The following is a 22205-nucleotide window of genomic DNA, read 5'->3' on the forward strand; positions in this document are numbered from 1 at the left end:
GAGGTCCTTATCCCTCTTGCCCTGGATAGCACATATATCTGCTAAAAGACATGGACAGAGAAGGGATGAGCTCTCAAAGTATCTTCTAGTTTAAAGATGCCGACTCAATAGCTTAAAGAGGGAAAGAACAAAAGAAGAGAGGGAGGCAGGGAGGGGAGAAAAGAAGGAGAGAAGAAGGGAGGGAAGGGAAGAGAGAGGGAGAGAGGAGGGAAGGAAGGAGAGGAGTCCTATGCAAAGAATCCTAGACCACTAGAGAACATTTATATTTTTTCTAGGTTAGGTTGGAGGCAATACAGATCTTGTTCTGAAAACCCTCGAGTATCAAGTCCATTTGTCTGAAATGAAGCCAAGCCTAAGGAAAAAGTATAAGAAAAGTCATGTCCAATTGTCAGACTTCTCCACCTCCTTTTACCTATACTCCTGGCCAGCCAGTATCTTAACACAAAATCCTAAAAGTCTGGGTTCCTCCCACTGTGGTTCTCTACATGCTCTCAAATATTAAGTATACACTTGTACTCTCTCTGCATCAACTTTATTGGATCTAAGTTCTATTCCTTTGTGCTCTTATTCTTCCAATAGGTCACTGAGAGGTATTATGCTTCTGATTTAAAGGACTGTCCATTACTGAATATATTACCTCCTCAACTCTTTTTTTTTTTTAGCCTCCTCTACTCTTTATGGTCAATGTGGACCTCCGACTCTCTCTAATGAAAAAAATGTCTCAGTCCTATGACTGTGGCAGATTGTTTTATTTGTTAACAATTCTTCCTTCCCTCCCTGTCCTTGACATGGTTCCCTGTGGGCAGAGTATAGTACTGAGGCATGCCACTTGATACAAGAGAAATCATTTCTAATCCGTGTCATGAAGAAATATTTTTCTTGCTCCACAGATATCTTACACCACAGATAAAATACCATATGAGCACCTTTCCCCTCAACAGCCAGGGTACATCAGCACAGAGAAGCAGCCTTATACTCCCTGCCCATCACTTTGCACAGCACATGCAGATACTCAGGGGCCGCAATTTGGCTGTACCCAGTTTTCACTTTCTTTTAGTTACTTCCTCAAGATCAGAAGGTGCTACATCTTCGCTGTGAATGGAAGAGCACGTGGATTGGCTTCGAGGTACAACTTCTTTTCTTCATGAACCCATCACCTTCTTATCTGTACATGAAACTTATGCTCTGTCAGTCCTGCCTCCTGAGGACTTTTCCAGTCTCATATATAATGGTTAACCAAAAGAAAAATCTCTTCCCCTATAGCACGAGTTTTCAGTGATAAATGAACAAAGCATCACCAAGTGCTCCTCCCTGAACAAATGCCAAAAGCTGATTCATTCTCTGCATGACATCGGTGGTTTCATCCAACCATAAAGTGAAATATCTGCCAGCGTGCACTTGATAGTAATCGCTCTTCCCTATTCCACTGATACTATGCAACAGTCAACCGTGTCATTTGACAAAGGAATTCTGTCAATAACTTCTGGTTTCTCTCTAAGGATAATGTTTGTCTTTAACTTTCCAGCTGATTTTCCAGGTGTCTCTTCAATAAAATGACTTATACTTACTTTTGTTACAAAGATCCTTTAATGAAGCTACTAGAGTTTTAATCTCTTACCTACCGTTAGCAGTATAATACATTAATTTTGTAATGGAAAACATTATTGGGTACTTGCCCTGTGAAACTTCAATAGTACAACAAGGAAGCCACTGTGCTTTGTTTGAAAATGACACCAAGACATCCATGGCTTCACAGACAAAGTTTCATAACAGGCAATGACTGGGGACTAGGAGGGAATGGATGGCAAGCCCAATAAAAAGCAGTTTTGAGATAGTCATCATCATACTTCCATATGCACTTTTCCATTTCAGCTACTGTTTTGAAAACATCACTCTCACAAACGTCCTTGTTTTTATACATACAGGTACACATTTTATATTTGGAATGGGATTCGGTTCTGTAAGTGTGTTTATGACATTCTGAACTGCAGCATTTACATTACTATTTTCATCACTATTTTCACACTGCAATGAACCACTTTTGAGCCACTGATCTATTTTTGTGAAATGGAGATACAATTTAAGACCAGCAACAACAAACTATGCTACATTAACAAATAAACAATAAGCAAATGACATAAAAAGTATATTAACCAAGATGAAGTGCACCATGATGAAGTGCTTGTGAAATGTAAGCTATATTGACCAGTGCAGTCTTCATAGCATGAACACAATTTTTCATACCATAATAACTTTTAAGAACATAATGGGATCTCTGCTGAAATTATAATTACTCTCACATCTCAGGGTCCTACATGCTCTGCCACTCCTACACCATCTTTCTGATTCACATTTAGAAGTCCCCCCCATCACCCCACCCCCTTGTGTTGGTCTTCTTGCTAAACTTTGAACACATCCAAACACATTCTCACCTTCAGGCCTTCGCACTGGCTGTTCCCTCTGCCTGGAACACTCCCCCTCAGGTATCTGTATGAGTAACTTCTGTCACTTCCTTTAAGTCTTTGCTTAAGGTCTCTTTCTTCATGAGGGCTACTCAACTACATTTATCCCGTTCTACTTTCTTTCTTCCAAAGCACTTATCCCCTTCTACCATGCTATATAATTTACTTATTCATTTGGTTTATTGTGCATCTCCCATTCCTACCCCTCCACTCCCAACTGAATGAAAACTTCACAAGGGCAGTTTTATTCATTCAGCACCTAGATTCATGGAAGGTGCTTAATAAATAGTAGTTGAATGAATGAATGAATAAGTGAAATTTTTTCACTGCTTTTCCTTTTTAACCACCAATCTGTCTGTGGATATTACTTTGAGAATTAAACAGAAAATGGAGAACTATCAAATGATTTAAGCAAGAGAACTACACAAGGTCAGAAGATGATTTAAAGTTTGGAAAGGCTGGGCTTTTTTTTTAGTTTAAAAGTCAACCCATGAAAAAAATGATGAAAGTCACAATTTTCCAAATGACTAGGTCTTCGTAAGTAGTTAATTTCAACCCCGCAATACACATATCTATAGATATATGATTTGTATATATACATATACACATATATGCATGCACACATTAGACATATGTTGAACAAATCTAGAAGCAGCTAAGGACATTTTTCCATCATATGGGTACTCCTCATATAAAAGCTAATGACTTAGGTAATAGTTAAGACAACCATCCATCGTAATTTTCCTGGGATAGCCCAGTTTATACTGTTTGATCTGGTGCCCCTTGCAGTTAGTATCCCCTTTTACTCTCAAAAGTGTCCTTATCTGAGCAAAAATAACTACATGGTTATCCTACTCATAAAGAAGATACATACATTTCTTCTTATTCAAGCATGCCGACCAAGCTTTTGAGGATTTTAGTGGAGTGGGTGTGGAAAAAGTGACAGCCATAATTAATTGTAACACCTACTGGCCAGCACTGCAAATGAACTCTTTCAAACAGGCAATTCTTTAGCCAAGGAGCACAGCCATTGTTGAAGTACATGCCACAAGCTTCATATATCTAGCTTTAGAACTCAAATCCCCACCAGGTCACCTGCACAATCTCCAGCCCCTATGAGAATGTTCACGTGATGAGTGGGCACACCACATTCTTCTCTGCAAGCCCTTTGTCTGAAAAACTGAGACCCAAACCCAAGACTCTAGTCAAAAGAGAGGGCAGAAAACAAAGGCTCTTCTATTATCCTCGTGGCCCAGAGGGCTTGGAAACTAGGAGAATGTGGAGTCAAGTCTTCACAACGACACATGTGTTTTGGTCTCTCAGTAAATTCCAAGAACTTGACCAAACACTAGATCTTGAAACTTTCATTCATATCTGCAAAAGCCATGCACCCATCAAGTCTGCAAACAGAATTTTGTTGAAGCTGCTCTCCCGGATCATAGGCATTGTCCCAATTCATGCCAGCCCTAGGTAAACAGGTATTCATTCTTATTGTGCTCGAAGACAATAATAACCTGGGCTCAGAGCCAGAGAAGACACTTAATATGTCAAGGAAAAAAGTATTTTATTTCTTATATGTATAAATAGATGACAACAACCAATTACGTCAGTCTTTTGTCTTCCTTGCTATTTCTTTTTTCCTTATGCATTTTTTGGGTTTTTTTTTACCTTTCTTACCTTTGCATTTAACAAATTAAAGACTGAAACAAGGCCAGACTCAAAATTTGAAGTCAGGAGAGGGTGGTGAAGAAAATAATGAAGATTCCTTAATATCTAGGGTGACCACATAATTTATCATCCAAACCAGGGCACTTTTAAATGTGAAAGGGGATGCATTTGATAATTCAGATAGGTCAACAGGAAAAAACCAGGACTACTGCAGGCTAACCAGAGGGTGTAGTCACCCTTCTACTCCCTCATACATTTTCCCACACAAAAGGCATCCTGTGTGTAAAGAAGCAATTCTGCCTCTGCTACATCAACCGAACTTCAAATATAGTCCTCTCTCTTTCAGGCCAGGCCTGGCTTTCCACAATGGAGCTGGAAATGTTTTCACTCCACCCTGCCATTCCCTATTCGTGCAAAACTGGTTCCATTTTTACTCAAGAAAGCAAGCAGCAACACACTAGAATGTGGATGCAGGCCAGGTGCCCAGTAAGCCCAGGCCTGGTGCCTCGGGTTTCTCATAAAGGAATACTTCACAAGAAAGGAAGCAACCTGGTGAGAAGGTACACAGATACCAACCGCAGATTTAACAATCTGAATTTGAATGTTAGACCCTTTTGTTGATGCCAAGGCACACGCCGAAACTGGGCAGAGCCCGAAAGCTACCTCTCCAGCAGTACACATTCATCCAGAAGAAATGGCTATGGCACCTGTCCTCAGCTACAGGTAACAACCTTGGTTTCCTTGCCTTTTGCTGAGATCAGTGGTGCAGAAGGATGTGAAAAAAGTAAGAAAATATGTTTTTTTTTTTCCCTCAAGATCACAGTTCCCACGTTAAACAGAGCCAATGCTTACTTTTACCCCGTACTTCCTGTTCAGGGGGGCCAAACATTGCTCATGTTCTTCATTAAATTTAGTCCTGTGGTTAGTGACTATTAATTTACTGGAATATTTTCCCTCACATGCATCCAGAGGGGAGACCAATTTTGCAATCTAGTTGGAACCTACAGCACATAAAGAATCTATAATGGTGGTAGGAGCAGAAAAGCTCCAGCTGGCTTATCTCAAATGTTCAGAATGACTGATTTCTTCACTGGACTCCACAGTCATTCAAAAAGATTCACTGCCCAAGGCTGTTCAATGCTGAGATGGAGGCATTGATAAAGCAAATGTCTTAGGCTGTTAAGCCTTATAAAAGTAGAGTACTACCCATAGCTGAGAGTCTCATGACAAATGCTGGGAGCCAGGGAACCACCTGTCACGGAGATGGTAGAAGAAACTCCTTTTGAATTCATGCAGATGGGACTAAAGTCCTTCCAGCTAGGAGACACTATGAGTCCAAGGGGCCATTTGTATACAAGAACTGCTGTTTTCCCAGTGGTACGATAATCTTAAATTCAAAGACATTTTTCTTAATATAACTGTTTAAACTGCTTCACATAACCACAATTGAGGCCAAAATGGGCCGAAGGAATAATCAAAACAAACAGCTCAATAATGACTTTTTAAATGTTCAAAGAAAGAAGAAACTAACTGGTTAGGCTGCTGGATGATAAGGTTATAAAGCCTCCTTTGGGAGATGAAAATTATGTCTTCCCCCACCTGACCCCATCTCCCAACAGTGAAGTGGATAATTTCGGAAGAATACAATGACCCTTTATGCTAGGCTTCTCTTGTCTGCTAGGGATGCCATCTGTCTCCCACACTATATAAACAATCCCTGCAGGAATCTTCTGATGCCCAAACAGATTAGCAAACTCCAGATTTTCACACCATTAATAATATCCCCATCCAGATTAGGCTTCTTGCTTTAATAACTCCAAAGATAAGCCTAATAACTGATCCTTTTTGTTTACAGGTAATGTGAGTGTCATTTTAAAGATAACCTCTCAGAACACACAGCCATCTGTTGGAGGGGGGGCGGGTGGAGCTCTCTCTAGGCAACAGAAGAAATGAGCCCTTGAGGGAACAGGAGAAATAGTAAAATGAAAATCATACTTATGAGACAAATGAAAACATGAAATTTCACCAGGTCTAATAGAGGACTCTAATAATTACATTAAAATCTTTTTCTTCCAAATGACAAACTAGAAAACTATTCAAAAAAAGACACGTTTCACACTTTGACAAAGGCATACGTACAATAAGAATTCAGAGTTTGCTTGACTCTAGGACAGTGAAAGCAGAAACCGAACTGGGAAGGCTAAAGGCCCCCGGGGAAGTTTGCCTACCGTTCACCTCTACCTACGAGGATTGCTGACGCTTGCCTTCTCCAAGTTTAATATCGATTGATCCCCTGTAACTCTGTGAGCTCTCTGTATTGTCTCCAAAGACTTCCAACTCTAAAAGAAATAAATTTACCTGTAAAGATGTTCCTAAATTAATAATAATAATCAAGGAAAAACACCTGAGCTCTGCTAACAGCGGAAAACACAAGGCATGGAAGAGCCAGACCTCTGCAGTTACACGTCCTCGGAAACGTCTACGTCTAAATCTGCAGCCCCAGTTTCCTCCAGGCCCCAAGCCCCCGCAGAGGATGTTCACAACACGTTCCAAACCAGAAAGGAAATGAAGCCTCCGCTCCCTCAAGTGACGCTCAGATGGACCCAAGAGTCTCAGCTCCCCGGGAGAACCAAACCTTGAAACACGTCCCAGTGCCTCTCACCCGCGTCTCTGGGCAGCGGAAGCCGAAATGTCAAATGAATGACCGCGCCGGGGCGAGAGGAAGGAAAACAAAGCCGCCTCCCGCTGTCCGGTACCTGCGGCGCGAGGGCCGGGCCAGGGCCGCGTACTCACCTGGGGCTCGGCACCCGCTGCTGCCGACTGCGGGTGGGGACGGGGCCGCCGGGCGGCAGGGCGCCCCCGCAGTCGCCCGAACCCGCGGCCCCGGCGCCCTCCGGCCGGCCCGCGCGCGCCGCGGGGAAAGCAGGCGACCGGGGGCGCCGCCGCGCGTAGCATGCAGCTCCCGGCTGCGGCGGCCGCTGCCACGGGACCGAGGGACCCTGCGCGGCAGTCTCCGACCCGGCGACTCCGAGGCAGCGACGAGAGACGCAGCGCAGAGCCGAGCGCGCCCGGCGCGCCCCTCAGCGGCTCTTCCCGCCGCCTTCCGCAGCGGGCTGGGTCTCGGCTCGCCTTTGTGCTGGCATCCTCCTTCGCTCCCAACGACGCCCGGAGCTCCCCGGGCGGCTCCGCGCCGCCGCCGCCCACCCCCGGGTTACGCCGCGCCCCCCGCGCGGCCCGCCGATTCTGTCGAGTCAGCAGCAGCGGCGGCGGCGGCGGCAGCGGCGGGGACGCGCGAAGCCATATCTCCCGCCCGCGCTCGGGAGGGCGCCAGGGGTCTGGGCGTCCGGAGTGGGTTTACGGGCGAGCTCGGCGGCCCGGGCGCGGCGCGTCCCCGAGCGGCCCCGCAGCGCCTGGCTCCCCGCCGCTCGCTCTCCAGGCGTCGCCCGCGAGCCGCGCGCCGGCCCGCCTGCGTCGCCCTCTCTCGCCGCTCCCCGCGGGCTCGCCCGGCCTCCCTCGCGCTGCCACCTTCCTCGGGCCCAGCGTGCCCGGTGCCCGCCCTGGCCCTCGGGGGGCGAAGGGTGCGGGCCGCTCACCTCCCGCGGCGTCGGCGCCCCTCCCGCTGGACGCTCGGGCGGCATCTGCCCGCACCTCCCTGCGGGGCGCTGGGCTGGGGGCTTCCTGCACGTCAGGGACCAGAGTGGGGGAGGCGGGAGGGGTGAGGGGAGAGGACGGGAGGGACTGCCAGACCTTGGCCAGTTGGACCTTCCCGGGGAAGGTGTGGGAGAGCGGGGCGGATGCAGCTGGGCGAAGGACGAATGCCGAGGCTGCGGCGGAGCCCGAGCTGCTCTCCTTCTGCGACGCCGAAGGACATGAGGGTTCCGAGAGGCGCCGCGGAGGAAGAAGACCCTCTGAGGTCAGGCAGGCTGGAGTCTTCCTAAATCCCCCCGGAAGGCTGAATGGAGGAGTGTCATGCCTCGGTTTCCCCAACTGCAAGGGCAAGACGGTAATACTCAGGTCACCTACACGGGGTGTGGTCACGATTAAAAATGGATTATTGAACGCCCTCCCAGCTACTTTGCCTAAAGAGGGCACTCAAATTAAAAATTACCGTATTAATACTTTCAGCTTTCTGTTTACTTCTTTTGTAGCATCTTCATTGACTCACTCCCACTTAGGGGAAAGAGTAAAAACGCTGACATATAAGACGATTACCCCCTATGCGTGGTATCTATCTGGATAAGGGAAAGATTTACTTGATTTTACAGTTTAACTACAACCATAGGAAGAAAGTCCCAAAACATTTTTTCCACAAATAATGGATATCCTTATTTACGGTTTTTTGAGTATGTACTTTAAGTATTATCCATTTCTCTGATAACAGCTATTCATTTTTCCTTTGGGAACTACCCCTTCCCCCTTGCCCACGAGTCTTTGCGGTTCCAGGATACTGACACCTCCCGCCCTCACTCCCCAGAACTGGCCAGTCTTCATGTTCCAGACCACAGTGATTGGTTCTGGGATGGGCATATTGGTTCAGGAACTCAATCTGGGGCTTTTGCTGAATCAGTTCAGAAAAAGAAGCCCTTCAAACTAGAATAACTTATTTGGAAGGATATAAGCCAGTGATAAGTACCACCAATGCCTGTAAATGAAGTCAAGTCAACTTAAAGAGAAGGAAAACTGTGGCAGAGGGGATGATATCTTTTGAGACTTAGGAGGCAAACATATCTGAAGTGAACTCTACCCCCGAAGGCAAAAATGCCCCTCCTTTCCTCAAGGCAGTTTCAGTTGTGTTCTGTCACATGTCACAAAAAGCCCTGACTCATTATTCCTCTGGATCTTTCCATCCCAGGCATCATTGCTAGGCTACTCCAATGAATTGATGAACAACCCCCCATGCCCCCCCCCACCACCACACACACACAAAAGAAAAAAAATGGTCCTATTCTTGTACTTGCTGGAAGAGTAGGGATCCCGAAAGATCCCACATGATGTTCTCTTTCTACAACTTGCTGTAGGCTCAGCAGCCCCACAACTGCAACCCTTAACCTCCTGTGTTGATTAAGCGCTGTCTTACAATCTGGCTTTAAACAAAAAAGCATAAAAATAAATAGAGCTAAAATGGATCATTCTTGCTGCCCTTAGGTTTAAAAAAACAAAAACAAAACCTTTTTCCCTCACCTTAAAAGCAGTCCCATCTATCTTTAAAACTCTCTATGTACAGGCATTAAACATGAGGCTGAGGCTTCAAATAAGGTTAATTAGCAAAGTCATCTTAAAATCTCAGACTTGCAAAAGTGTGTAAAGGTTAGGTTCTTTTCATACCACACTCCCCATCCCTGTCACTACCACTCCCCAAACTGGGGCCTCCCCTTCACAGGATCCCTGACTGGTCCTCATTTAGCCTCTTCCTGAGCTGTTCCTGTGAAGAAAACTCAGTATTTCATTAGCTGGTCAATTCTACATTGAAACTGGCCTAACATTAGGTAGTGATTCCTTATATTGAGTTGAAATACTTCTTTCACTTCACAGGACTACAGGAACTAAAGACAGACTTGGGAACCCCTTGAATTTTCTCTTCCAAGATCTCTGCATGGCCCTTAGCTGTTTATCATAAGGCAGAGAGTCCTGACCCTTCATCATCCTCCATTACCTCCTTTCTGTGAACGTGTTCACCTTTGAGCACCTCAAAGGTGTGTGTCTCCTGAAGCACAGCATTCAAATCTAAACCCAAGGGCAGATTCCAGGAAACTTAAAATTCAAGCCTCTTCCAGCACCACAAGAGGGGTCCTAGAAGTATATTCATGTGGTATTATGTTTCTGTAAAAGTTTTGGAAGTAAAATATTTTCATCTTAAAAGATTGCTGTCTCTGTGTACTCTAACTTCCCTTCAGTCATAATTTTCCTTGTGTCCAGAAGCACTGAAGTGATTGCTGGCATTTTGGGGATCTGGCTAAGGGGAAGCTGAGTTAGTTAAACGCAAAAAATTCATGTGGTTCATGGGCATTACAGCCCATTGGAACAGTAGCATCTATTCTGACTGCTTGAAGGCCTACTGTCACCTGGGTCACTTGGTATCGTGACACGAAGGTGGATGGCCAGAGACCAATCAGCAAATGAATGCTTTGGGACCCAGCACAGAAGCATGTAGGCAATGGGGTAATGTTTGAAATGTATGGATCCAGAACTAGAATTGGAAAATCCTCCCACATCTTATTCTGTATATGTAAAAGAAATTTGGTACAGATTTTCCCAAATTTGACCACTATCTTAAAAAATGTATGTAACTTTCCCAATAATGAGTTGTAGACTGGAAAGAAACTCTTCTAAACTACCAATAATAAAAATAAATTTCCATCAACTCCACTAGTGGAAAGACTGAACTATCTATTAACTCTATAGAACAAAATGTAAAAAAATCATTTTCATATGAAGAAGAAATCAAAGAGTATGCAGCCAAAAGATGTAGGAAAAAGTATTGTTAAAGGTATACTAGGCAGTTAATTAATTTAAAACATCAAGATATTTTTCTGAATTTGGTGATGTCTGGTTCTTGTGAATTTTTAAATTTGTAATTGGTTGTGATTTTTATTCTAAATAAATACTTTTTGTACCTTCTTTTATACTTGTGGGTTTTTTTCTTAAAGAAGCCTCTGTATTGTGTAATCTTCAGACTCCACAAAATGTGGATCTATCCCCTATTGAACCTGATACTCTGAATGTTGTCTAATCAGTGTAGCATTCAGGGAGTGGGAGCTTCCAATGGAAGAAATAACTAAGCACAATAATAGTTGAGACATCCATTACTGTCCTAGTTCATCTATCAACCATCATAGAGAAATGAATGACTAGTTACAACTAGGGAATTTAGGGCACGACTGAAGAATGTCCATTTGAACACACAAAAAAAGAAAATTTCTTAAATGTATAACAACTTTTCTGTCTTTTGAAAGAAAGTATACCAAACCTAATTGATTCATCATTTTCATAGTGGCTGTAATTTATTTACTATGCTATGATTCAGTGATACCCTTAGGACCTATCTAGGCGTAAATGTTTTTGCCTCTACACTAAATGGCCTCAGGCTCCTATAGTTTTCATTGTTGCCGTTGTACTTTAAAAGTAACTTTTTCCTTTGAACCCCATATTTTTCCTATAACCTTTTCTTTTCTTCATAATCTTTCTTGTCTCACTTTAAGTTCTTGTTTATGGTCTGGTATGGAATTGATAAACTATATAAACATTCTCATTAGAACTCTGTTTAAAATGCCTTGTGGGAGGGAAGAGGTTCAGTGAATAATATGCCTGAGCTTTAGTGCATACATTTCATGGTATCTGTTGTGGTTGCTTGGAATCCTTTCTTATTTTCTTCCAATTTCTCACTCACTAGCAATGGTAAGAAGCCCTGGATTCTCCTTGTCACATATTCTCTAAGTAAATATTTAATAACCATTTACTATGAGCCAGGCATTCTTCTAAGTGTTAAGGATACAGAAGTAAAGGGAACAGAAAAAAAATCCCTGCCCTTGTGAAGCTTATATTCTGATGGAATAGGGAAGGAGAGGTCAAATAATAAGTTGTGGCAGAAAATGTTAGTGTTTACAATATCCATATGTTCCTATATGTTTTCCAGTCTCTTTTGCATTTAGGATAGCTGTGTGACTACTTCTGGCAAATAGAATTTAAGCAGCAATGATGGGTATCACTTCTAGCAGTGGAGTTAAAAATCCAATGTGACTTCTTTCCTTCTCTTCACCTTCACTGGATACCACAGAGGCCACCTGTTGAAATGGTGTCATCCCAAGATGGAAGGAGCCTGCATCCCTGAGCCATCACTTGGAGGAAAGCTAACTGATATAAGACTGTGATGAGAGCAAGAAATACAGTGTTAAGCTACTTATTGGTTACAGCAGCCAGTATTAATGATCCTGACTAGGGACTTCCCTGGTGGTCCAGTGGAAAAGAATCTGCCTTCCAATGCAGGGGACGTGGGTTCGATTCCTGGTCGGGGAGCTAGGTTCCCACATGTCGTGGGGCAGCTAAGCCCACACTCCACAGCTACTGAGCTCGCGCTCCTCAACTAGAGAGAAAACCCGCACACCACAACTAGAGAGAAGCCCATGCACCGCAGGGAAAGATCCTGCACGCCTCAACGAAGATCCCGCGTGCCACAACTAAGACCCGATGCAGCCAAAAATAAATAAATAAATAAATAGATGATCCTGACTACGATGGAAATTAATACCTTGAAATAGGGTATTTCTATAATTAAAACCTAAAATATGTGGCATTTACTTAGGAGTTCAGTAGCAAGTAGCAAAAAACTAACCTTGGAAGCTAGAAAGATGGTGAAAATAGTATGCAGTGGCAAAACAATTAGTAAAATGTTACCGTTACCACATAACATATTGAGCCACTGAGTCAGCAGCAGTAAGATAAGTGATTGGAAAGAATCAATTAGTAAGTGATAGAGACTACTGGTTGCATATGGCAAACTATCACAAAAAAGATACGAGTTGAGGAAAGAAGTAACCAGTTTTCAAAAATAAATGAGAGATTACAGAAAGTCTAGAAATTTCAGTCTTCACAGAGGTGGAAAACCTGACTGCTTTTATATTCCAAACAGTAAAAGATGGGATTTATAAAAGCTTTGACAAAGCCCCAGTAAAATTCAGCCAGGGAAAAGATAACATTTAAGGGTGTGGTTAGATAGGTTCAAGGTTACCATTAAGTTGAGGAAGGTTTAATCTAATATTTATAAAAACACTGGGTATAGTTACTGGCACAGGTAACTGACTGGAAGAAAAAGATCAGAAACCTATTTATTTTATTAGTTTTTTTATTTTTTTAATGTTATTATGATTTTATTTATTTATTTTTTAACACCTTTATTGGAGTATAATTGCTTTACAATGCTGCGTTCATTTCTGCTTTAGAACAAACTGAATCAGCTATACATGTACATATATCCCCATATCTCCTCCCTTTTGCATCTCCCTCCCACTCTCCTATCCCACCCCTCTAGGTGGTCACAAAGCACAGAACTGATCTCCCTGTGCTATGCGGCTGCTTCCCACTAGCTATCTATTTTACATTTGGTAGTGTATATACGTCCATGCCACTCTCTCACTTCGTCCCAGTTTACCCTTCCCCCTCTCCATATCCTCAAGTCCATTCTCTAAGTCTGCGTCTTTATTCCTGTCCTGCCCCTAGGTTCTTCAGAACCATTTTTTTTAGATTCCATATATATGTGTTAGCATACGGTATTTGTTTTTCTCTTTCTGACTTACTTAACTCTGTATGACAGACTCTAGGTCCATCCACCTCACTACAAATAACTCAATTTCGTTTCTTTTTATGGCTGAGTAATATTCCATTGTATATATGTGCCACATCTTCTTTATCCATTCATCTGTCGATGGACACTTAGGTTGCTTCCATGTTCTGGCTATTGTAAATAGAGCTGCAGTGAACATTGTGGTACATGACTCTTTTTGAATTATGGTTTTCTCAGGGTATATGCCCAGTTGTGGGATTGCTGGGTCATATGGTAGTTCTATTTATAGTTTGTTTGTTTGTTTGTTTTAATTTATCTGCAAGTCTTTTTTTTTTTTAATTTATTTATTTATTTATTTATGGCTGTGTTGGGTCTTAGTTTCTGTGCGAGGGCTTCCTCTAGTTGCGGCAAGTGGGGGCCACTTTTCATCGCGGTGCATGGGCCTCTCACTATCGTGGCCTCTCTTGTTGCGGAGCACAAGCTCCAGACGCGCAGGCTCAGCAATTGTGGCTCACGGGCCTAGTCGCTCCACGGCATGTGGGATCTTCCCAGACCAGGGCTCGAACCCGTGTCCCCTGCATTGGCAGGCAGATTCTCAACTACTGTGCCACTAGGGAAGTCCTATTTATAGTTTTTTAAGGAACCTCCATACTGTTCTCCATAGTGACTGTATCAATTTACATTCCCACCAACAGTGCAAGAGGGTTCCCTTTTCTCCACACCCTCTTCAGCATTTATTGTTGGTAGATTTTTTTGATGATGGCCATTCTGATTGGTGTGAGGTGAAACCTCATTGTAGTTTTGATTTGCATCTCTCTAATGATTAGTGATGTTGAGCATTCTTTCATATGTTTGTTGGCAATCTGTATATCTTCTTTGGAGAAATGTCTATTTAGGCCTTCTGCCCATTTTTGGATTGGGTTGTTTGTTTATTTGATATTGAGTTGCATGAGTTGCTTGTAAATTTTGGAGGTTAATCCTTTGTCAGTTGCTTCATTTGCAAATATTTTCTCCCATTCTTAGGGTTGTCTTTTCATCTTGTTTATGGTTTTCTTTGCTATACAAAAGCTTTTAAGTTTCATTAGGTCCCATTTGTTTATTTTTGTTTTTATTTCCATTCCTCTAGGAGGTGGGTCAAAGAGGATCTTGACTGATTTATATCATAGAGTGTTCTGCCTGTGTTTTCCTCTAAGAGTTTGATAGTGTCTGGCCTTACATTTAGGTCTTTAATCCATTTAGAGTTTATTTTTGTGTATGGTGTTAGGGAGTATGCTAATTTCATTCTTTTACATGTAGCTCTCCAGTTTTCCCAGCACCACTTATTGAAGAGGCTATCTTTTCTCCATTGTATATTCTTGCCTCCCTTATCAAAAATAAGGTGACCGTATGTGCGTGGGTTTATCTCTGGGCTTTCTATCCTGTTCCATGATCTATATTTCTGTTTTTGTGCCAGTACCATAGTGTCTTCATTACTGTAGCTTTATAGTACAGTCTGAAGTCCGGGAGCCTGATTTCTCCAGCTCCGTTTATCTTTCTCAAGATTGCTTTGGTTATTCGGGGTCTTTTGTGTTTCCATACAAATTGTGAAATTTTTTGCTTTGGTTCTGTGAAAAATGCCATTGGTGGATTGATAGGGATTGCATCGAATCTGTAGATTGCTTTGGGTAGTAGAGTCATTTTCACAATGTTGATCCTTCCAATCCAACAACATGGTATAGCTCTCCATCTGTTTGTATACTCTTTAATTTCTTTCATCAGTGTCTAATAGTTTTCTGCATACAATTCTTTCATCTCCTTTGGTAGGTTTCTTCCTAGGTATTTTATTCTTTTTGTTGCAGTGGTAAACGGGAGTGTTTCCTTAATTTTTCTTTCAGATTTTTTGTCATTAGTGTATACGAATGCAAGAGATTTCTGTGCATTAATTTTGTATCCTGCTACTTTACCAATTTGTTGATTAGCTCTAGTAGTTTACTGGAAGCATATTTAGGATTCTCTATATGTAGTATCAATGTCATCTGCAAACAGTGACAACTTCTTCATTTCCTATTTGGATTCCTTTTATTTCTTTCTCTTCTCTGATTGCTGTGGCTAAAATTTCCAAAACTATGTTGAATAATAGTGGTGAGAGTGGACAACCTTGTCTTGTTCCTGATTTTAGAGGAAATTGTTTCAGTTTTTCACCATTGAGAACGATGTTGGCTGTGGGTTTGTCATATATGGCCTTTATTATGTTGAGGAAAGTTCCCTCTATGCCTACTTTCTGGAGGGTTTTTATCATAAATGGGTGTTGAACTTTGTCAGAAGCTTTCTCCGCATCTATTGAGATGGTCATATGGTTTTACTCCTTCAATTTGTTAATATGGTGTATCACATTGATTGATTTGCATATATTGAAGAATCCTTGCATTCCAGGGATAAATCCCACTTGTTCATGGTGTATGATCCTTTTAATGTGGTGTTGGATTCTGTTTGTTAGTATTTTGTTGAGGATTTTTGCATCTATGTTCATCAGTGATATTGCCCTGTAATTTTCTTTCTTTGTGACATCTTTGTCTGGTTTTGGTATCAGGGTGATGGTGGCCTTGTAGAATGAGTTTGGGAGTGTTCCTCCCTCTGCTGTGTTTTGGAAGAGTTTGAGAAGGATAGGTGTTAGCTCTTCTCTAAATGTTTGATAGAATTCGCCTGTGAAGCCATCTGGTCCTGGGCTTTTGTTTGTTGGAAGATTTTTAATCACAGTCTCAATTTCAGTGCTTGTAATTGGTCTGTTTATATTTTCTATTTCTTCCTGGTTCAGTCTCAGAAGGTTGTGGTTTTCTAAGAATTTGTCCATTTCTTCCAGGTTGTCCATTTTATTGGCATAGAGTTGCTTGTAGTAATCTCTCATGATCCTTTGTATTTCTGCCATGTCAGTTGTTACTTCTCCTTTTTCACTTCTAATTCTATTGATTTGAGTCTTCTCCCTTTTTTTCTTGATGAGTCTGGCTAATGGTTTATCAACTTTGCTTATCTTCTCAAAGAACCAGCTTTTAGTTTTACTGATCTTTGTTATAGTTTCCTTCATTTCTTTTTCATTTATTTCTGATCTGATCTTTATGATTTCTTTCCTTCTGATAACTTTGGGGTTATTTTGTTCTTCCTTCTTAATTGCTTTAGGTGTAAAGTTAGGTTGTTTATTTGAGATGTTTCTTGTTTCTTGAGGTAGGATTGTATTGCTATAAACTTCACTCTTAGAACTGCTTTTGCTGCATTCCATAGATTTTGGGTCATCGTTTTTTGTCATTTGTTTCTAGGTATTTTTTGATTTTTCTTTGATTTCTTCAGTGATCTCTTGGTTATTTAGTTGTGTATTGTTTAGCCTCCATGTATTTGTATTTCTTATAGAATTTTTTCCTGTAATTGATATCTAGTCTTATAGCGTTGTGGTCAGAAAAGATACTTGATATGATTTCAATTTTCTTATATTTACCAAGGCTTGATTTGTGATCCTTGATATGATCTATTCTGAGAATGTTCCATGAGCACTTGAGAAGAAAGTGTATTCTGTTGTTTCTGGATGGAATGTCCTATAAATATCAGTTAAGTCCATCTTGTTTAATGTATCATTTGAAGCTTGTGTTTCCTTATTTATTTTCATTTTGGATGATCTGTTCATTGGTGAAAGTGGGGTGTTAAAGTCCCCTACTGTGATTGTGTTGCTGTCGATTTCCCCTTTTATGGCTGTTAGCATTTTCCTTATGCATTGAGGTGCTCCTATGTTGGGTGCATAAATATTTACAGTTGTTATATCTTCTCTTGTATTGATCTCTTGATCATTATGTAGTGTCCTTCTTTGTCTCTTGTAATAGTCTTCATTTTAAAGTCTATGTTGTCTGATATGAGAATTGCTACTCCAGCTTTCTTTTGTTTTCTATTTGCATGGAATATCTTTTTCCATCCCCTCCCTTTCAGTCTGTATGTGTCCCTAGGTCTGAAATGGGTCTCTTGTAGACAGCATATATACAGGTCTTGTTTTTGTATTCATTCAGCCAGTCTATGTCTTTTGGTTGGAGCATTTAATCCATTTACACTTAAGGTAATTATCGATATGTATGTTCCTATTACCATTTTCTTAATTGTTTGGGGTTTGTTATTGTAGGTCTTTTCCTTCTCTTGTGTTTTCTGCCTAGAGAAATTCCTTTAGCATTTGTTGCAAATCTGGTTTGGTGGTGCTGAATTCTCTTAGCTTTTGCTTGTCTGTAAAGGTTTTAATTTCTCTGTCGAATCTGAATGAGATCTTTTCTGGTTAGGGTAATCTTGGTTGTAGGTTTTTCCCTTTCATCAGTTTAAATATGTCCTGCCACTCCCTTCTGGCTTGCAGAGTTTCTGCTGAAAGATCAGCTGTTAACCTTATGGGGATTTCCCTTGTACTTTATTTGTTGTTTTTCCCTTGCTGCTTTTAATATTTTTTCTTTGTATTTAATTTTTGATAGTTTGATTAATATGTGTCTTCGTGTGTTTCTCCTTGGATTTTTCCTGTATGGGATTCTCTGCGCTTCTTGGAGTTGATTGACTATTTCCTTTCCCATATTAGGGAAGTTTTCAACTATAATCTCTTCAAATATTTTCAGTCCCTTTCTTTTTCTCTTTTTCTTCTGGAACCCCTATAATTCAAATGTTGGTGCGTTTAATGCTGTCCCAGAGATCTCTGAGACTGTCCTCAATTCTTTTCATTCTTTTTTCTTTATTCTGCTCTGCAGTAGTTATTTCCACTATTTTATCTTCCAGGTCACTTAACCATTCTTCTGCCTCAGTTATTCTGCTATTGATTCCTTCTAGAGAATGTTTAATTTCATTTATTGTGTTGTTCATCATTGTTTGTTTGCTCTTTAGTTCTTCTAGGTCCTTGTTAAACGTTTCTTGTATTTTCTTCATTCTATTTCCAAGATTTTGGGTCATCTTTACTATCATTATTCTGAATTCTTTTTCAGGTAGACTGCCTATTACCTCTTCATTTGTTTGGTCTGGTGGGTTTTTACCTTGCTTCTTCATCTGCTGTGTGTTTCTCTGTCTTCTCATTTTGCTTCACTTACTGTGTTTAGGTCTTCTTTTCCAGTGCTGCAGGTTCGTAGTTCCCATTGTTTTTGGTGTCTGTCCCCAGTGGCTTAGGTTGCTTCAGTGTGTTGTGTAGGCTGGTGGAGGAGACTAGTGCCTGTGTTCTGGTAGATGAGGCTGGATCTTGTCTTTCTGGTGGGCAGGAGCATGTCCCGTGGTGTGTTTTGGGGGTGTCTGTGACCTTATTATGATTTTTGGCAGCCTCTCTGTTAATGGGTGGGGTTGTATTCTTGTCTTGCTAGTTGTTTGGCATAGGGTGTCCAGCACTGTAGCTTGCTGGTCGTTGAGTGGTGCTGGGTCTTAGCTTTGAGATGGAGCTCTCTGGGAGAGCTTTCGCTGTTTGATATTACATGGAGCCGGGAGGTCTCTGGTGGACCAGTGTCCTGACCTTGGCTCTCCCACCTCAGAGGTAGAGGCCTGACACCCGGCCGGAGCACGAAGACCCTATCAGCCACACAGCACAGACGAAAAGGGAGGGAGGAAGGAAGGAATGAAGGAAGGAAGAAAGAAAGAAGAAAGTTATTAAAATAAAAAAATTTAAAAATTATTAAAAATTTAAAAATTAAAAAGTAATAAAAAAAGAAGAAAAAAAGAAAGAAAGAAGAGGTAACCAAACCAAAAAAGAAATCCACCAATGATAACAAGCGATAAAAACTATACTGAAAAAAAACCAAAAACGGACATACATAATCCTAGGACAAATGGTAAAAGCAAAGCTATACAGACAAAATCACACAAAGAAGTATACACATACACACTCACAAAAAGAAAAAAAGGAAATAAAATATATTTTTTTAAAAAAAGGAAGAGAGCAACCAAATCAATAAACATATCTGCCAATGATAATAAACTCTAAATACTAAACTAAGATAAACATAAAACCAGAAACAAATTAGATGCAGAAAGCAAACCCCAAGTCTACAGTTGCTCCCAAAGTCCACCGCCTCAATTTTGGGATGATGTGTTGTCTAGTCAGGTATTCCACAGTTGCAGGGTACATCAAGTTGATTCTGGAGATTTAATCCGCTGTTCCTGAGGTTGCTGGGAGATATTTCCCTTTCTCTTCTTTGTTCACACAGCTCCTGGGGTTCAGCTTTGGATTTGGCCCCGCCTCTGCATGTAGGTCGCCTGAGGGCATCTGTTCTTCGCTCAGGCAGGATGGAGTTAAAGTAGCAGCTGATGAGGGGGCTCTGGCTCACTCAGGCCATGGGGAGGGAGGGGTATGGAGTGCGGGGGGAGCCCGTGGTGGCAGAGGCTGGCATGACATTGCAACAGCCTGAGGCATGCCGTGTGTTCTCCCGGGGAAGTTGTTCCTGGATCACGGGACCCTGGCAGTGGCGGGCTGCACAATCTCCCAGGAGGGGAAGTGTGGATAGTGACCTGTGCTTGCACACAGGCTTCTTGGTGGCTGCAGCAGCAGCCTTAGCATTTCATGCGTGTCTCTGGTGTCCATGCTGATAGCTGTGGCCTGTGCCCATCTCTGGAGCTCGTTTAGGTGGTCCTCTGAATCCCCTCTCCTAGCGCACCCCGAAACAATGGTCTCTTGCCTCTTAGGCATGTCCAGACTTTTTCCTGGACTCCCTCCTGGCTAGCTGTGGTGCACTAGCCCCCTTCAGTCTGTGTTCACGCAGCCAGCCCCAGTCCTCTCCCTGTGATCTGACCTCTGAAGCCGGAGCCTCAGCTCCCAGCCCCCACCCGCCATGGCAGGTGAGCAGACAAGCCTCTTGGGCTGGTGAGTGCTGGTCGGCTCAGATCCTCTGTGCGGGAATCTCTCCGCTTTGCCCTCTGCACCCCTGTTGCTGCGCTCTCCTCCGTGGCTCCGAAGCTTTCCCCTGCTGCCCACCCCCCGTCACTGCCAGTGAAGGGGTTTCCTAGTGTGTGGAAACTTTTCCTCCTCCACAGTTCCCTCCCAGAAGTGCAGGTCCCGTCCCTATTCTTTTGTCTCTGTTTTTTCTTCTTTCTTTTGCCCTACCCAGGTACGTGGGGGAGTTTCTTGCCTTTTGGGAAGTCTGAGGTCTTTTGCCAGCGTTCAGTAGGTGTTCTGTAGGAGTTATTCCACATGTAGATGAATTTCTGATGTATTTGTGGGGAGGAAGGTGATCTCCATGTCTTACTCCTCTGCCATCTTGAAGGTCGAGACAGAAACCTATTTATTTTAGAAGAAATTATATTACCAGAGAAACTATTAGCCCACCCAGACTAAAAAGTTATTTATCAGTTTAAGTTTCAGAGCAATTTTCCATGTGAGGAAGCAGGTTTTGAATGCTATACACACCCCACCAAGGAGATCCCTCATTTTATATGTGGCCAGGGAGAGTAATGGGAAAGAAAGAACCTCACAGAGGAGAAAAAGGAAAGGATGGAGGTAGAGGGAACAATGTACAAGGGAGGTCCTCCCTGAGGGCAGAACCAGAATTTAATCATGAAACTTCCCAAACTGCCAGGGCAGGTGGGGATATATCACAGTGCCTACTCATAGGGTTTCAGAATTACTCTGGACAAGAGACTGCTGTGTGTCTTCCATTCTTTTTTTTCCCAAATGTGAGTATCTATTGTGGGTGTCCATTATCTATTGGATTTCAGAGGAGGCAGATCTCTTGTCCTTTTGACCATGGGTTGCTATATACCCTAAGTTGCTATACCAGGAGTCACCACATCTGGACTTGATGGAGAGAACTGCACATCACCCAAAGATCTAGGGAAAATGACTGTATTTTCTTCCTTAGTGAAAAAATGAATGTTATTTTTAAATATAGGAATGTATTGATTTTTTATTGCTGTATAACAAATTACCACAAACTTAGTGGCTTAACACAGCACACAGTTATTACCTGACAGTTTCTGTGGGTTGAAAATCTGGGCAAAGCTTAATTGGGATGTCTGCTCATGGCCTCACAAGGTGTCTGCTGGGTTACATTCTCATCTGAAGGCTTGACTGTGCAAAAATCTACTCACTCAATGTGTTGGCAAAATTCATTTCCTTATGGCTCTAGAACTAATGGCATCTTGTTTCTTCAAAGCTAGTGGGAGAATCTACCTTTCCAGTCTTCTAAGACAGAGTCTTATACAGTATACCTTAATCAATGGAGTAACATTCTATCATTTTTGCCATATTCTATTGGTTAGAAGCAAGTCACATCCACACTCAAGGAAAGATATTTTACAAGGGGACTTAGCTCATTGTCTGCCACAGGGAAAAGGGGAACAAATAGATATTTGGTGACCAGAAGGCAAATATATTGGTTTTTTTTTTTTTTTTTTTTTTTCTTTTTTATTTATTTATTTATTTATTTATTTATGACTGTGTTGAGTCTTCGTTTCTGTACGAGGGCTTTCTCTAGTTGCGGCAAGTGGGGACCACTCTTCATCGCGGTGCGCGGGCCTCTCACCATCGCGGCCTCTCTTATTGTGGAGCACAGGCTCCAGACGCGCAGGCTCAGCAATTGTGGCTCACGGGCCCAGTTGCTCCGTGGCATGTGGGATCTTCCCAGACCAGGGCTCAAACCCGTGTCCCCTGCATTGGCAGGCAGACTCTCAACCACTGCACCACCAGGGAAGCCCAAATATATTGGTTTTTACCAATCACTATGTGCTTCTATATTTTCCAGGCTGCCTTATGATTAAGTGGCCATGTGACTAGTTCTATCCAATGAAATGTGAGCAGAACTAACATTGGTCATTTCTAGACTGAGATGATTAATTATACA

General features: G+C 42.2%; 1 protein-coding gene across 5 annotated transcripts in view; it reads right to left on the reverse strand.

Moving 5' to 3' along the window:
* HECW2 (HECT, C2 and WW domain containing E3 ubiquitin protein ligase 2) overlaps nt 1-7787 on the reverse strand; it is a 434057-nt gene extending 426270 nt beyond the window's left edge. For 4 of the 5 annotated variants that reach the window (XM_057550884.1, XM_057550885.1, XM_057550880.1 and 1 more), the window contains exon 1: nt 6924-7062. The gene's annotated coding sequence lies outside the window, so the exon portion shown is untranslated. Of the gene's footprint in view, nt 1-6923; nt 7063-7723 lie in introns of those variants that run through there. The other variant, XM_057550882.1, reaches the window with a different exon arrangement.
* Nucleotides 7788-22205: the final 14418 nt, after the last annotated feature.

The sequence above is a fragment of the Balaenoptera acutorostrata genome, chromosome 8 (genome assembly GCF_949987535.1).
Source record: "Balaenoptera acutorostrata chromosome 8, mBalAcu1.1, whole genome shotgun sequence".
Lineage (NCBI taxonomy): Eukaryota > Metazoa > Chordata > Mammalia > Artiodactyla > Balaenopteridae > Balaenoptera > Balaenoptera acutorostrata.